Below are 13,527 nucleotides of genomic sequence, written 5' to 3'. Positions count from 1 at the left end.
GTCCTATTCAGCAGTGCAAAAAATGAGCTCTGCAGATGCTGGAGATCACAGCTGAAAATGTGTTGCTGGTTAAAGCACAGCAGGTCAGGCAGCATCTCAGGAATAGGGAATTCGACGTTTCGAGCATAAGCCCTTTATCAGGTCCAAAAGTCAGGAACGAATAAAAAAGATCCTGACCAGAACTGTCAAATATTCACGCTAACACCCTTGTGTACAAATCCTTCCCTATCTCTCCTCTGTAACTTTCTCTAGTCCTGTTATCCTCCAAAAGCACACCTTTTCCATATCTGGCCTTTTACATCTCCCTCCTGTGCCTGGGGCCTGTCTTCAGCTGTCAGACCAGAAGCTCTCGAATTCTTTCCAATCTACTTTGCTGTCTTACCCTCCTTGTTTATGATACTGCCTAATGCCTGCCTATGTAACTTAATGTATGTTCACTTCTCCTAAAGTCTTCAGGTGGTTTGGTGCTAAATATCATCTGGTGATAGTTTGATAAAGGACCTTGGGACCTTTTGCTACGTAAGCCTTGAAACAAGTTGTTGACTAGTTACTGACTCTGATAAACTGAGAGATGTGGAATAGTATCAGTCAATTGTTTATTTATTCATGCTGATTCTGATTGAACCGTGGTGGTTAAGTGTTTATCTCATCTTACTGGAGAGGTGACATCAGAAAGTTATCTCACACCCTCTCTTGGGTGAATCCTCAGTACAGTGTCAGATGGCTGACAAATCTGATGCATGATCTGATGTTTGAAGGATTGAATCGTTGAGTTACTCGGAGGGTGCTATATACTCCATCCACTGCCTTGACTTTGGCCTCAACATTCTCTGATTGAAATCTGTCCAATCACTCATTGCTTCCCTGAAAGCCTGTTCTCTATTCTGAGTGATAGTGAGGTAGGCTCATTGAGAACCTCTTCACATCATGCTTCGATAATATCACTGAAGTATCTCCTCTACTCTCCCGGGAATTTCTTGCCCTGACGTTCAGAGAAAAGCAGTTGCTCAGGAAGTTGGTGTCAGGTTTGTGAATGAAATGACACACCCAGTGAAGGTGGTTCTGGGTGATGACTGCTGTTTACACTGGGAATGTTGGTTAGGGACAAGAGGCTGGCAACTCATTTACAAAATTTAGTGGAATCAGTGGTAACTGTAAAATTCAAACTGTTACTTATGGTTTGCGAAATAACAGAGCAAGACATATTCTTGGGCTACCTCCTGCCTACATTCACTTGTTACATTAATACAATTACTTCATTTATCATGTATTTCCATCTACAGTCACATCAACCTCAAGCAGCCCGTATTACCGAGTGGATCAGGATACATAATGGTAGAGCCTTCACCTCAACCAAGTAAGTTAATTATACATTTATAAATGTGGAATTGTAGATTTGGTATATCAGAGGAAGTATGAATTGTCAGATAAGACATGGCAAAAGTAAGGACGGCAGATACTGGAAACCAGAGTTTATATCAGAGTAGTGCTGGAAAAGCACAGCAGGTCAGGCAGCATCTGAGGAGCAGGAAAATCCTTCTCCTCAGATGCTACCTGACCTGCTGTGCTTTTCCAGCACCACTCTGATTTAAACCCCAACTGTCATATAAGACAGTTGAACTGAAAGGGTTAACTCTGAACCTTTGGGTTAGCTCCTCCCATTGATATAGAAATTATTGTCTCACGGAGCAGCAAGCCAGTTGCAAATAACTAGCCCAACAATCTACAATCATGACGCATAAACACAGGTATATCCTTTCAGAAATAAGAATGTCTTTTACATTGTGCAATAGAGTTCACCAGTTAGCTGTGGTTAGCCCGAAGCTGATGTAACCTGTTATTATGTGTAATAAACCAGCTCTTCTTATTCAATTTCAGGCCATTTTGCCAAAAGCTTAGTATGGCTAACCCTTCATCGCTTAGTACTGGCAAGCACTACAGACTAACATTGCAAGAGAGACTGGTTGCAGAATTTGTGCTGTCCCATGCAAGCTGGTGTTTGGGGGTACAGAGTCCTGTCTTCAAATGTGATTAAATCATCAGGAAATTGAATCTAAAGCCATCCAAAAAGAAGAAGAACATGATCTTCAGACAAAAAGTGAGATGGTGGTAGCAGAGTATAGTTTGTGTCTGGGTCCCGAGCCCGGGGCTCCTCCATTTCCATCTGCCTTTCTTTTCTCGCTCTCTTCTTTTTACTTTTTATTCTTTTTTTGTTTTCTTTTCTTGCTTTTCTTCCTCATTCTCCACCTCCTTCCCCTTTTATTTTTGGTGCCATCCTGTAGTGCCCTTCCAATAGTGCCGGTAATGGCAGGTATGGTCCCCTTCCTGGGTCCTTCGCATCAGCAGGAAGGCTTTTTTTGGCATGAACATCATTGGAATAAATTGCAGAGTAAAGCCTTTTACTTCTTTAAAAACCTGTTTGTATTGACAACATAGTTTGAGTTTAGAACCTCAAAGTTAAGGAGAGCAGAAAATTATATTAAAATGATTGTCTTTAAGCTGATTTTTTTTGTGCAGTTAAAAGGAGTCAATCAGTTGTGGAAGAATCAGAAATGCTGCAAAATAGCCACCTTAAATTTTAGTACGATAAAGATTAAGTTTAATTACCTGAAATATTTTAGAACATTCACAGAACCTCGAATTCAACAAAATTAATTGGAACTACTGCACTGAAGAAATATTCGAATATGGTGACCAAAGAACTTGAACAATTTTGAACACACACACACACACACACACACACACACACACACGCACACACGCACACACACAGACACACAGACACACATACATACACACACACACACACACACACACACATGACAATAATTAATTTCAATTTAAAGGTTGTTGCAAGATTAGGTGCTACTTCTTCAATATTAAGCATTAATTACAATTTTGTTCTTACAATTCTCACCCACAAGGTCCTGGGCAATTAAATTGAAACAATAATTAAAATGAAAATTTAAAATATACTTTAGCTGAAAACTAGATTACAGAGGAGGAGTTATTGGACATCTTAAAAGCCCATGAGGTTTATTTCCTATTTTCTGAACAATAACATGACCAAAAATGTTATCCTGAGTTGATACCAGAGATAAATTTTCAGAAATGTCAAATGACTGCCCTGAGTTAACCTACATTGTGTTCCAAAGGATTAAGAAACTTTATTTAAAGTCGGTTCCAGGGATTTAAGTTAGATCACACCAATTATAACGTTAGAGATGTGATTTTCTTTAGATTCAAAAGCTTCCTTCCAGTTTCCTGGAATCTGATGTGGAATGAGCTGCCAGAGGATTTGTTGGAGGCTGGTACAATTTCAAAATGTAAAAGGCATCTGGACTTATACATGAATAGGAAGGCTTTAGAGGAATATGTGCCAAATGCAAGTAAATGAGACCAGATCAAATTGGGGTGTCTGGTCAGCATGGATGAGTTGGACCAAAGGGTCTATTTCTATGCTGTGTGACTCTGTGGAGGACATGCTTTGAAATTGTAGAATTTAACAAACGAGGTGTTGTTCCTTGAGATAAGTGGCAAAATCAGGAGAAATCTGGTGAGGTGCATCTTCACGTTGAGACCAACTCGCCTTTTCGCATTTTTTTTCACAAGTACCACAGGGAGATTCTTACCGGACAGTAGCAAATTTTTGGTGGTTAACGCCTGTTAATATCATTGTTAACAGCCCAACATTCCTTATTAATATTCTAGTTGTGATCTGACCAAGTTTGCTCAACAAACTAGCTGTTGGGAAACCCAACATGGTTCCTTCTGCGTTCAACTCACTTCACTGCCTCCTCTGAACAATCTGAACCTTCTGCATGGTCAAACTGCAGAGCAGGGCATGGTTACGTGCATCAGCCACATGTACCCTTCCATGGACATTGGTCCTGACATTCAGGGAGCCATCACCATCTTCCTGGCATCTTATTGATGCACTAGCAACCTGCCCAGGTGGGTACACAAGCAACTAAGAATACACAGCTGCACCCAGATATTGGTCAGGGAGAGGCACCCAGTCCACAATGTGGATCAGGCTGCCCATCACGGCTGCTCTCTTACTCTATCAGCATGCATTCACCTGCCTATCAGCATGCCCACAGCATGCATGCTTTACCTTGCTCTGCCAATGCCTTGTAGTAGCAATTGGTGCAGACACATCATCAGGCTGGTTGATCATACTGTGTAACAGTCCTCACTCAGGGGCATGTGCATCTTGTTGTATATTAGTGCCACGTCTTTCTACCACCGACACCACATGGCAGCAGTGATCGTGCCAAACACACTGCATCTGCAGTAAGCAGGAGGACATGTCTGAAAGTTCGGGCAATCTCAGTCAGGAGGGGCGATTCCTACCATGGTTTTTAATGGTTTCTCATTTTGCATGGTTCTATAAAATGTTTTTCGCTGTTCATTTACAGTCAGACATTTCAGTTTGTTTATCTTGAGAACAGTATCAGGCAGTAGGAGTATACTCTCGGGAAATCAGGAGGGCAAAAAGGGGACATGAGATAGCTTTGACAAGTAAGGTGAAGGAGAAGACAAAGAAATTTGACAAATACTTAAGGCTGGAAGAGTAACTAGGCAGAGGATAGGGCTCCTTAAAGATCAGTAAAGCTATCTATGTTTTGAACCACAAGAGATGAGTGAGATACTAAACAACTATTTCACATCAGTGTTTCCTTGGGGAAATAAATAGTGATATCTTGAAAAGGGTCTACATTATAGAGGAGGAGCTACTGGACATCTTAACATGCATAAAGGTGGATTAATCCCTGGCAGCTGATCAGGTGTACCCAAAACTTTATGGGAAACTGGGGAAGTGGTTACTGGGCATCTTGCTGAGATATTTGTATCATCAGTAGCCACAGGTGAGGTGCCAGAGGACTGGAGGTTGGCTAATGTGGTGCCCTTATTTAAGAAAGGTGATAAGGAAAATCAAGGGAACTGTAGACTGGTCAGCCTGCTGTCAGTGGTGGGTAAGTTGCTGGAGGGGATTCTGACCGACAGAATTTACATGTATTTGGAAAGGCAAGGACTGATTTGGGATAGTCAATATGGCTTTGTGTGTGGGAAATCGTGTCTCACTAACTTGATTGAGTTTTTTGAAGAAGTGACAAAGCAGAATGATGAAGCCAGAGTGGTGGACCTTATCTATTTGGACTTCAGTAAGGTGTTTGACAAAGCTCTGCACGGTAATCTGGTTAGCAAAGTTAGATCACATGGAATACAAGGAGAGCAAGACGTTTCAATACAAAATTGGCTCAAAGGTTGGAGTATTATGAGCAGACCAGGTCCCCCTCCAAACATTTTACGAAGGTAGCCTGGACCATAACTTTTTTCTTATTTTCAAAGGCAGATGTAAAGTGCCTTTCCCGGGCGTAATGCGACTGGCCAAACTACTCAAAGTTCAGCAAAATGCAATTTATTTAAACCCTTTTGTTAAAATACAACCAAATAAAGAGGAACTTGGAATAACTTAACTCTATTGGAAAACTTAATAGAACAATAGATACAGTAACCATTACTAATTAACTTTTTCCAGAATTGTAACACCCCATAAACACACCCCTTGGCAAAACAAGAGGAAAATTTAAACACAGATTCTCACTTACAGTTCTCCCATCCAGGAGGAAAAATCCATCAAAAGAAAATTCAGAGAGAGTAGCAGCCAGGAGATGTTCACTAAATCTCCCAAATGTTTTGAGACCCCAATAGCGTCTGCTTAAACCTAAACATAACAATCTGGAAATCCTGATCTGTGTGGGTTGGCCACACCCATTCAGCCCGTTTTTAAAAAGAAAACACAAGGCTTACCACATCGTTTATTCTAGTGGCTCTGGTAAACTGCTAGGTGCCTCTGTCTTCCAAACTCTCCACAAAAAGAAATAGGATTAAAGTACTTCTTAAAGTCAGAACATCATGACAAGGAGACAGGGGTGGAGGGTTTCTATTTGGACTGAGATCAGTGGTGTGCCACAAGGATTGATAACTGCTTTTTGTACATTTTACATAAATGATTTGGATATGAATATAGGAGGTATAGTTAGTAAGTTTGCCCATGACACCAAAATTGGTGGTGTAGTAGACAGCTAGGAAGTTTATCTCGGAGTACAACAGGACCTTGGTCAGATGGGTAAAAGGATTGAGGAGCGGCAGATATAATTTAATCTTGATAAATGTGAGGGGCTGCATTTTTGTAGAGCAAATCAGGGCAGGACTTATACATTTATAGAATCTCTACATTGTGGAAACAGGCCACTTGGTCCAACAAGCCCATACTGACCCTCCAAAGGGTAACCCATCCAGACTCATTCCCCTATGTTTACCCCTGACAAATGCAGCAAACCCACTCATCCCTGAACACTATGGGTAATTTAGCATGGCCAGTTCACCTAACCTGCATATCTTTGAAGTGTGGGAGGAAACCAGAGTTCCTGGAGGAAACCCATGCAGACACTGGGAGAACGGGCAAACTCCACACAGACCATTGCCTGATGCTGGAATCAAACTTGGGTCCCTGGTGTTGTGAGGCAGCAGTGCTTCCCACTGAGCCACTGTGCTGCCCATGGTAAGCTTCTGGAGATTGTTGCTAAACAAAGTGACCTTTCAGCATAGATTGATGAATTTGTGTAAGTGGAGTTACCGGGAGACAGGTTAGTGAAGAAAGCATTTGGTATGCTTGCCTTTGTTGGCCAGTGCATTGAGTATTGGAGTTCAGAGGTCACGTTACAGCCATATAAGGCATTGCTTAAGCCCCTTTTGGAATGCTGCGTTCAATTCTGATCTCCCTGCTATCAAACGTCAAAAGGGTTCAGAAAGAATTACAAGGATGTTATGAGGGTTGGACGGTTTGAGCCAAAGGGAGAGGCTGAATAGGCTGGGGCTATTTTCCCTGGAGTATCAGACACCAAGGGGTGACGCGATAGAGGTTTATAAAATCATGAGGGGCATTGATTGGGTGAATAGCCAAGGTCTTTTCCCCAGGGTAGGGGAGTCCAAACTCAGAGGGACTAATTTTATAGTGAGAGGGGAAAGATTTAAAATGGAACTAAGGGGCAAGTTTTTCATGCAGAGCGTGGTGCATGAGCTGCCAGAGGAGGTGGTGGAGGCTGGTGCAATTATAACCTTTAAAAAGCATTTGGATGTGGACATGAATAGGAATGGCTTAGAAGGATATGGACTAAATGCTGGCCAGTTGGCTTACATTTAACTCAGAATATCTGGTCAGCATGGATGGGTTGGGTCAAAGGTTCTGTTTCCATGCTGTACATCTCTATGACACTATAACAGTCCCCAAAGCCAAGCAGGAAGCCGTCAAAACAAGACTATGAATTAATACCCAGAGCCCTCCCAGCTTCCCATCTTGATTCTTTATTTTAAATGTAATTGATTGATCTCTCTTCTTCCTCCATATTTCACCTTTCCTCATCAACCTGTTTCAGCTTAACGTAGGTATACAAGAGTAATACAGGAATATATTAGCATAGATAGAGGATTTGTTAACTAACAAAGCAAGGAGTGGGGATAAATGGGTGTTTTTCTGGTTGGAAATCAATGGCTTCAGGGACCAGTGTTGGAATCGCAGTTGTTTACAATTTATATTGATGATTTGGAACGGGGGCCAGGTGTATCAAAGTTCACCTCAGATGAGTGGTAGAGCAAAGTGTACAGAGGACACTGAAAGTATACAAAAGGATACAGTCGGGTTAAGTGAGTGGACAGAGTCTGCAGAATGAAGTACTATGCTGGTAAATGTGCGGTCATCCATTTTGGTTGGAATAACAACAATTATTTAAATGGTGAAGAATTGCAGCAGGCTGCTGTGCAGAGGGACCTGGGTGTCCTTGTGCATGAATCACAAAAGTAGGTTTGCAGGTTGCAGCAGGGAAGAAGCAAATGGAATATTGTCCTTCATTGCTCAAGGGATGTAGTTTAAAAATAGGGAGGTTATGCTGCAGCTGTAAAGGGTGCTGGTGAGACCACACCTGGAGTACTGTGTATACTTTTGGTCTCCTTACTTGAAGGATGTACCAGCACTTGAGAGGGTACACAGGAGGTTCAGTGGGTGATTCTGGAGTTGAGAGGGTTGGTTTATGAGGAGAGATTGAGTCGACTGGGACTGTACTCGTTGGAGTTTAGAATGAGGGGCATCTGAAAGAAACCTAAAGTTATGACGGGCATAGATAAGATCGAAGCAGGGAGGTTGTTTCCACTGTAGGCCAAACAAGAACTTAGGGGGAAACCTCAAAATAAGGGGGAGCAGATTTGGGACTGAGTTGAAGAGGAACCTCTTCACCCAAAGGGTTGTGAAAGCATGGAATTCCCTGCCCAGTAAAGCAGTTGAGGCTACCTCATTGATTGTTTTTCAAGCAAAGACAGATTTTTGATCAGTAAAGGGATTAGGGGTTATGGTGAGTGGATGGGTAAGTGAAGCTGAGTCTATGGAAAAAAAATCAACCATGATCTTGTTGAATGGCAGAGCAGGCTCATTGAGCTAGCTGGCTTACTCCTATTTCTGATGTGCTTATGATACCTGGACATAAATTGTGAGAAAAAAGTGCACATGAGGCATTTGTGCTCTCGAATTTAGAAAATTAAGTGGTGGTCTGATTTGAAGTCTTCCAGATATTGAGAAGAAACAACAGGATTCATGAAGCCAACCAATTTACACTGGCTGGGGATTCTACACCTGAGGGATATAGTGTGGGAATTAGGGCCGACCATTCAGGAGAGATGTATGGAAGCACTTCTACACACAAATGTAGATGTTAGGAACTCTATTCCATAAACTTTGTTCAATGCAGGATCAGAAGTTAATTTTAAATCTGAGATAAAATTTTGTTATGCAGAAGTATTGAGTCAGGTCAAAGTCAGGTGTGTCATATTAGGCCATGGATCAGCCATCATCTCATTGAAGAGTAGAAAGAGCTCAAGGGGTTGAATGGCCGACTTGTATTTCCATGTTCCTTTGTAACATTGTCATGTTCAGAGGGGTCAGAGCAGTTACGTCATCTCTGGCTTGGGAAGGGGTGCTGACCACTGTCGAGTGAGGGAGAGGGTGATCAGCATTGCTGCAGCTATTGGCATGACACACCAATGGATTTATCACAGTTATACACTTCAGTAAGATTTACACCAGCTGTGAAAAGCTCTTAAAAAGTTCAGAAGTTTAAACCTGCTATAAGACTGTCAGATGTAGGAGCAGAAGTTGGCTATTCTGCCCATTGAGTCTGCTCTGCCATTCAATGAGATCATGACTGATCTGATCATTCTCACCTCCACTTTCCTGCCTTGCCCTAATAACCCTTGATTCCCTGAGTGATTTAAAGTGCTGTTTATCACAGCCTTTACAATAATTAATGATACCTTCTGTGGGAAATAATTTGACAGATTCACTTTGTTATCACCTCTGTCTTAAATGTGCAGTCCCTAAATCTGAGAATATGTCCTGTAGTTCTGGCTACTTCCACAGGGTAAACATCTGCATCTGCTCTGGTGAAACCTCCAAAGAATCTAAATCTCCAAAGCATGTTTCAATAATGTCATTTCTTCCTCTTCTCAACTTTAATGAGTATAGGCCAAACCATCTCAAATTCTTCCCCAGACCCTGGACTAAACTCATGAGCCACCTTCCAGACTACCTACAATGCCCACTATATCTAAGCTTAGAAAAGGAAATTAAAACCATTTACGCTATCCCAGGTGTGGTCTAATGAAAACTTTGAATAGTTGGTGCAAGCCCTCTTTTATACTTTGACTTTTATACATCATTGCCTCTTGGTATAACATCTGGATAGGAATAATGTGATCAAGGATAGTTAGCATGGTTTTGTGAAGGGCAGGTCGTGCCTCACAAACCTTATTGAATTCTTTGAGAAGGTGACTAAGGAGGTAGACGAGGGTAAAGCGGTAGATGTGGTGTACATGGATTTTAGTAAGGCGTTTGATAAGGTTCCCCATGGCAGGCTAGTGCAAAAAATACGGAGGTATGGCATTGAGGGTGAGTTGGAGGTTTGGATTAGGAATTGGCTGGCTGGAAGAAGACAGAGGGTAGCAGTTGATGGTAAAGGTTCATCTTGGAGTGTAGTTACTAGCGGTGTTGCGCAAGGATCTGTTTTAGGACCATTGCTGTTTGTCATTTTTATAAATGATCTGGAGGAGGGGCTAGAAGGTTGGGTGAGCAAGTTTGTGGATGATACGAAAGTCGGTGGAGTTGTTGACAGTGAGGAAGGATGTGGCAGGTTACAGCGGGATATAGATAAGCTGCAGAGCTGGGCAGAAAGGTGGCAAATGGAGTTCAATGTAGGTAAGTGCGAAGTGACTCACTTTGGTAAGAGTAACAAGAAGATGGAGTACTGGGCTAATGGTCGGATACTTGGTAGTGTGGATGAGCAGAGGGATCTTGGTGTCCATGTACACAGATCTCTGAAAGTTGCCACCCAGGTAAATAGTGCTGTGAAGAAGGCATATGGCGTACTGGCTTTTATTGGTAGAGGAATTGAGTTCCAGAGTCCTGAGGTCATGTTGCAGTTGTATAAGACTCTAGTGCGGCCGCATCTGGAGTATTGTGTGCAGTTTTGGTCGCCATACTATAGGAAGGATGTGGAGGCACTGGAACGGGTGCAGTGGAGGTTTACCAGGATATTGCCTGGTATGCTAGGAAGATCGTATGAGGAAAGGCTGAGGCACTTTGGGCTGTTTTCATTGGAGAAAAGAAGGTTAGGGGTGACTTGATAGAGGTGTACAAGATGATTAGGGGTTTAGATAGAGTTGACCATGAGTACCTTTTTTTCCACGTATGGAGTCAGCTATTATGAAGGGGCATAGCTTTAAATGAAGGGGTAGTAGGTATAGGACAGATGTTATGGGGTAGATTCTTTACTCAGCGAGTTGTGAGTTCATGGAATGCCCTGCCAGTAGCAGTGGTTGATTCTCCCTCTTTATGGGCATTTAAACGGGCATTGGATAGGCATATGGAGGATAATGGGCTAGTGTAGGTTAGGTGGGCTTGGGTCAGCGCAACATCGAGAGCCAAAGGGCCTGTACTGCACTGAATTTTTCTATGTTCTCTGTTTAACAGCCAACTTTCCATCTACCTTTCCTATCACCTGCTGAAATTATAAGCTAGCTTTTTACGATTTGTGCATGAAGACCCCCAAATCCCTGCAGTTAAATAATACTCCACTTCTGCTTCCTGTCAAAATGTAAAGCCACATGTTTTTTTACATTATATTTGTGTCTACTCACTTAACTTATCTATATCTCTCTGCAAACACTTTGGTGTTATTTTCACCAGTTGCCTTCCTATGTTTGTCATTTGCAAAACTAACTGCATTCACTTCCAAACTCAAAATCAATAATGTAGACTGGAAATGTTTGTGGCCCCAGCACTGATTCCCAGTAGTTACAGATTCCCATCCTGAAAAATTCCCTTTTATCCCAAGATCAAGAAAGCTGAGGATAGCATCAAATTGAATGAAAAGAAGACAAGGTGGAAAAGAGTGGTGAAAATCCAGGGGATTAGGCAAGTTTTTAAAAAAATCAATGAAAGATCTTTTGCAAGACCAACAGTTTTTTGGCCACTTAGATTGATGATGCAATGCTAATGTCTTCCCACCTAGAGAAATGGTGCCTTGTTGCCTGAATTCCTTTTCAACCAAGATTTACCCCTGGCTTACATGTGATGCAGCAGTTTCACAAATACAACATTGCTCCATGGTAGAAGATGAAGGAACAGAATAGCTGGCTTCATTATCTGCCAGTTACAGAAGTGAGAAGACAGACACACAATTGAATAGATTTTCCACTGGACAGAGGGTCAGTATTCCAGCGTAGTAGATTGGAGTTGCACATTGTAGTGATTAGCCAGGTGGATCTCGTTGACTATGCGATTTTTCATTGGCCCTGGTGAACAACCCCAATGAGGGAGTTGTGGCTGACAGAGATAAACAGGAAGTTCAGGGAGTCTCCTCATTCTAGGGAATGGCTACGAGCTGGCTGGTCACAACAGCGATACAGTAAACATGTAAATAAAGGATGGCTTGATGACATGTTCCTGGCTTCCATGCAGGTATTTCAGTGGTGACAAGGGAACACAATATGAGCCTAAAGGAAATTTGCTTGCAACAGTCGTCGTGATTTGGGATAATCATTTCTGGCATTGTGCCTTTATTTGGGAAGCTTGACTTGTTCGATCCCGATGTTGAAGACCGGACCCAGTATGTGGACAGAATGCAATATTTTTTCTGGGAAAATAACATTGGGGCAGATGAAAAGCAACAAGTAATCCTTCTGACTGCTTGTGCTCTCTCTGTGTTTTTGTTTATTTGGAGCTTAATTTTCCCCGAGGCACCAAATTCTAAAACCTTTCAAGAATTGACAGATTTATTTAATGAATATTATGACCCAAACCACCACCAATTCTGAGATGCTATAGATTTTATTTAGCAGTTCAGGAATGAGGGAATCCATATTTGGAGTTCTGACAAGACTAAGATGATTAGCAGGAGGGGATCCAAGATAGCAGCGATCTAGGAAGATTGCATTTCAGAGATACGCATTGCAGAGTTCCCCCAACCTGGACGATCGCGATATCCTGGGACTCCAGAAAGATGATGGATTCCCAAGAAACATTTAAAAGTTTCCAGCCGTCTAGAGATGCTGGAAAAAGGAGGGGGAAAATCCAAGGCTGGGTTTACAGCCCAGCCTGCTGGATCCTCAGACTCAATTATTTTCCAGGCCCTAGTGAACCAGCTCATGAAATCTCGTGAGATGTTGGGGAAACAGATAGAAGAGAAGCTGGCTCCAATCTCTCTCATGCTGCAGAAGCATGAGCAGCAGCGGGGAGATCTGGAAAAGCAGACAGATGAGGTTGAGCACAGGGTCGCAGTGGTGGAATCGGATGCCAGTTCTCCAAGCCCTGGAGACACAGGTCCCTAATTTGTGCGACCAAGTGGATGATCTGGAGAGCAGGGGTAGGAGAGCGGTCTGCGGAATTTATTGAGGGCTAGCTGTCGAAATTTCTTAATTTGGAGACTGGCATGAGAGGATTGAAGATCAAGAGGGCTGACTGGGTTAAGGCACGGAGATTGGGTCTGGGTCAACATCCTCATCCTCTCCTGGCGCAGTTCCATCATTACTGGGATAAGGAGAGAGTCATGGAAGCTTCCAGAATACAGGGGAAGGATCCGAAGGCCCTAATTTATGAGGGCTTTAAGATCATGTTCTTCCAGGACTTCTCAGTGGCGGTAATCCAGAAAAGAAAATCCTATGACGGTGTCAAGAGAAGACTGAGGGAGCTTGGGATTCGGTACTCTGAGGTATCTGGCGGTGCTTGATACGTCAGAAAAGACAAAAGACTTTATGGACAAATTAACCTAATCTGAACAATTTTTTAATATGCATAAATAGTAGCGCTGTTTGGGTACGTCTTTGTCATTTTGTAAAAGAAACGGGAAGTCCGGTTGGAGCTTTCTTTTTCTCTTATAGTTTCTATTGCTTATTTTGTTTAAACTATGCTTGGCG

At 42.4% G+C, this 13,527-nt stretch overlaps 1 pseudogene; it reads left to right on the top strand.

The window, feature by feature from the left end:
* LOC132820610 (NXPE family member 3-like) overlaps positions 1-13,527 on the top strand; it is a 36,423-nt pseudogene that overhangs the window by 9,342 nt on the left and 13,554 nt on the right.

Source organism: Hemiscyllium ocellatum, chromosome 12 (genome assembly GCF_020745735.1).
Source record: "Hemiscyllium ocellatum isolate sHemOce1 chromosome 12, sHemOce1.pat.X.cur, whole genome shotgun sequence".
In the NCBI taxonomy this organism is placed as follows: Eukaryota; Metazoa; Chordata; class Chondrichthyes; order Orectolobiformes; family Hemiscylliidae; genus Hemiscyllium; species Hemiscyllium ocellatum.
The sequence above is the reverse complement of the archived record's forward strand: the minus strand, read 5'-3'. Positions and strand labels throughout refer to the sequence as shown.